The following is a 4,727-nucleotide window of genomic DNA, read 5'->3' as shown; positions in this document are numbered from 1 at the left end:
CTGTGTTCTCTGCTGTGTTCTCTGTGCTGTGTTCTCTCTGCTGTGTTCTCTGTGCTGTGTTCTCTGCTGTGTTCTCTGTCCTGTGTTCTCTCTGCTGTGTTCTCTCTGCTGTGTTCTCTGCTGTGTTCTCTGTCCTGTGTTCTCTCTGCCGTGTTCTCTCTGCTGTGTTCTCTGCTGTTTTCTCTCTGCTGTGTTCTCTCTGCTGTGTTCTCCGTCAGCAGCAGGATCCATTAACGTCACCACCACTAAGCGTCTTACTGCACAATTACCTTACAGGTTTTCTATAAACTGATCAATGTACAAGTTGTAAAGTCAGAGTCAGAATAGTTTGTAACTAAAGTGGGCCTGTAAAGACGGACTAGTGAGTAGTTGAGTCAGTGTTCGCTGTGAGGACGTTTAATGTCCCTGACAACCTCTGTAGTCTCATTTAGACACTTGTTAGCAACCGCAAACCGTTTTTAACACACGGAAGAGGGTTATAATTAAACTGTGGACATTTAATGATGGAGTTTATGTTGGAGAACTGCCGACTCTGAGAAGACGGAGCAGGAAGAGAACTAACAGGTATTTATTTATTTCCAGGTTTAATTCAGATGATGTCATCATGCTGTCGCTCAGTTTTCTTTTCTCTGATTATTTTTGCTGCAAGTGTGAAAGTGAATAAAGTTTGTTTGTTAGTGATCAGTGTGTTTTGCTCTTGTCTCTGTGGCAGTGGGTTAATTAAGTTGTGGTGGTTACTGTCCTTCATGAGTGTAAAAGTGCATGTATGTGTGTGTGTGTGTGTGTGTGTGTGTGTGTGTGTCTCTCTCTCTCTCTGCAGATGTCTCTCGCCCAAACAATCAGCTCCATCTGTCCCAGTTTTTACTTTCCTCCCCCTGAAACATCACCTCTGCCCCCCCACACTAAATCTGCTTATGAGCCTAACACACACACACACGCACACACACACGCACACACGCACACACACACACACACACACACACACACACACACACACACACACACACACACAGTGTGTGGGGATTGAAAGCCAATCAAAAAGCTATAGAGAAGTGCTTTGGTGTGGAGGGACACAATCAGGGGGCAGCAGGGTGTGTGTGTGTGTGTGTGTGTGTGTGTGTGTGTCTGTGTGTGTCTGTGTGTGTGTGTGTGTGTGTGTGTGTGTGTGTGTGTGTGTGTGTGTGCTGCTGTGAAGGAAACAGGACAGATGGGACGACTGCGAGGGAAGAATATTCAGTCCGTCCTTCATCAGTCCTACCTTCATCAGTCCTCCAACAGTCCGTCCTCATCAATCCTCCATCAGTCTTACCTCCATCAGTCCTCCATCAGTCCTACCTCCATCAGTCCTCCATCAGTCCTCCATCAGTCCTACCTCAATCAGTCCCCAATCAGTCCTACCTGCATCAGTCCTACCTCCATTAGTCCTCCATCAGTCCATCCTCCATCAATCCTCCATCAGTCCTACCTCCATCAGTCCCTACCTCCATTAGTCCTCTATCAGTCCATCCTCCATCAATCCTCCATCAGTCCTACGCCATTAGTCCTCCATCAGTACTACCTCCATCAGTCCTACCTCCATCAGTCCTCCATCAGTCCGTCCTCCATCAGGTTTGTATCAGGGATGACATTGGACTGCTTGGCTGCTTGTTTTTCAGTTTCTGGTAAATTACCTATTCTTGTTCTTTGATCATTGATGAATGTCTTCTGAATAGCTGCACATTCGCGGGATAGTCGCAGATTTTCCAGCAGTTGTGAAACAACACGAGAGATTTGAGAAGCTGCAGCGTTTCTTCACTGACTAAAAGTAGCGTTACTGTTGAACTGACAGCTGACTTCTTTTGTTAGTTGGAGAAGCTAAACCAGAAACGCTGTGTCAATGTTAGTTATCAGTTATTGGTCCAGATAGGATGGAGTCTGGATCTGGACCCGGTCCAGTGATCTGGACATTCAGGTCATTATGCTAACAAGAGGCCTGGCCCCCCCCTCCTGTCACTTGATGGACTGTGTTCAGTCTGATCATCAGACTGACACTAAAATCTAACAGATTATAATTTACTGTTTGAACATTTCTTTAATGTAATAAATCAAATAATGCAGAAACAACAGAGCACCGCAGTGAATTCCTGTAAAGGAGGACATTCCTGCGTCCTGCTGATGATTGATGCTCCAACATGTAAATGAGCTCAGCTGCAGCAGACTGATGGGCTGATTGATGGCGTCTTTAACACAGAGGACACAATCACACATGAGTGTCTCAGGCTCGAGTGCTGCTCCTCTCCTGGAGCCTCAATCTGTGTTTTTAGGCCTTTGTCTGCTGCCAAAGTGAACCATTGAGACGAGTGAGTCTTTGTGAACCTCACAATGACCATTCAGCTCTGTTGGTGGTAGAGCTGCTTTTCATCTCACACTCAACTCTGCAGCACTGGACCATGATCCTCCACAAAGACCGAGTCCTGCACGAGCTGATGGGATCCGGCTCGAATCCAGCAGACACAAACATTTTAGACTGAAGAATAAACTGAAGTCCAGCGTGAGTCTGTTTCGTCCTCAGGACTGAAATCACACCAACAACTCTCAGACCTTAAATCAAACACAAACTGAAGAAGTTTGATGTGACTGACAGACTTTTGTTTGAACTTTAATTTTTCACTGGCTCATTCAACTTTCATCATTTAAAGGTTCAGTTTGTGAGACAATTGATTTTTGAGTCTCTTTCAAACTCATCAAATACTGAACAACTCAAACATTCTGACTCTGATGATGAGATGAGTTGAGATGAGATGAAAACTGATTCACTGACTTTGTTTGATTTAATGTCACAGAGTTTCTCATGTGACAACCTGATCAGTTCGATCAGAGACGTAGTTATGGATCTTCCCTCTGGTTTCTGTCCTCAGATGAGCCTGCAGCACTGCACTCTCCCCCGTCCTCCCCCTCAGACCTCACACTCTCTCTGTGGCTCGTTGACACTCTGCTGATTCGTCCTGTGTCTGCACTGAAGCTCTTTGTGTGGAGCTGCTGAGCGTGTTATCCTCCGTGGCCTCTTGTGTCAGTCACAAGAGGTCTGAGGAGGTCTGAGGAGGTCGGAGGGGCCAGGGGCCACTGATAGACTGAGCCCGGGGCCCCGGAGCTGGCCGTGGGCCCAGAGTGGGCCCTTCTGTGGTCACGGTCTCGTCTCTTTCTCTGACAGTTTGTTCTCAATTAGAAGTCTTTTGTCCATCGGTGAAAGCCTTCAGCCCACAGAGTCCACGCTGCCATCTGGGGGGAGTTCTCTGTCCGGATGACAAGGTGCCATCCGTCCCATAATGCCGATGTTTCGCCTCTCCACAGACCCCCGCCGCCGCGCTCTTTAGACTCTCATTTTGGCTTCTTCAATGGCTCGCCTTTCACTGCAGCTGAATAGCACTTTACTAGCTGTTTCAAACTTCCTCCATATCTGAATCTCATCAGACCGGAGAGCCAGTCGACACCAGAGATATTACATGATGTCACTGTGACATCACTGATCACCTGGAGAATAATCACAGTGGGATGAGATAATGATTATGTAATGTTATTGTGTCATACTGTATATTTAATGTGGAGCCTGTTACGATTTATGAGATCAAATCTTTAAAACAAAGCTCAAATGTTAAATCTTTGATTTGTCATGATGTTTAATTTTCTGTCATCAGGAAATCTTAGATGTCATGTTTGAAGTTATCATATGTTTAATGTGAGATTATCATGTGACGTCTGACGACGAAGGTGTCGTCCTGATGTCTGGGGTGCAGTCATGGTGCACGGAGTGAACAGCCGGGGGCGGAGCTCACAGCTCTGGGGGGCTCTGGTGCTGAGCACTAAGGTAGAGGACGAGTGACCACCAATCAGAACTGTCTGGGGGCTGCTGACATGTTAAAATGTCAGTAATAACATCAGCGAGCTGATTGGCTCATGTTTTAGAACAGGGCCAGGTATATTATCTGGACCAGCAGCTTTATTTATATTCACTCTCAGCAAGAGTTTTGATATTTTTCACAGGAAGTCAGATCATCTCTGTGATCTGTGACCAGAACAGGTCTTTTAATCCGGACCATGATGTTCTCTAACACTAACCAAGTGGTTTTGTGCTTAAACATAACCAGAGCATAAGCACAGTGTTGTGACAAGAGAAAAACAGAACATTCAACCTAAACAAATGTAAAGTTGCAACATAAAGAAACGTTCAGTTGTAAGTTACCTACAACAACTTAGCCAAAAATTATTCTGGTGACCGGGTTGCAATGTGTTCAGCTCATCCGGCACCGTGGCCTCACCCATGTTGGGCCACTTGAGGTGGACACAGTACAAATATGTAACTGTGGAATGAATCCACTGAATTTGACATTACAGCCAGAGAACAGATCAACTCACATCACCTGCATATGTGACAGAACTACAGTAACACGACACAAAGTGAAAACTACTGGAGATATTAATGTTTGAAAAGAAAACCGGTTTATTGTTATTCATGTGATGACTGTCAACATTCAGTAATAACTATTTAAATGATCCTCAGTGTCTCTGAGACGTTGGTGAGGTTCAGAGGTCACAAACAGACGATCACTGACACGATGAACAGCAGATCAGAAAGTAATCAGAGTACAGCTGGAAGACTTGATTTACTATCAAGAACATCTATGACATGAACCGGGCAAAGTTCTGGATTCGGAGTTTGTACAGAATGACCCAATATCCTTTTTTATGCA

This window comes from Pagrus pagrus, assembly GCF_965226575.1.
Source record: "Pagrus pagrus genome assembly, chromosome: 5".
Classification (NCBI taxonomy): domain Eukaryota; kingdom Metazoa; phylum Chordata; class Actinopteri; order Spariformes; family Sparidae; genus Pagrus; species Pagrus pagrus.
The sequence above is the reverse complement of the archived record's forward strand: the minus strand, read 5'-3'. Positions refer to the sequence as shown.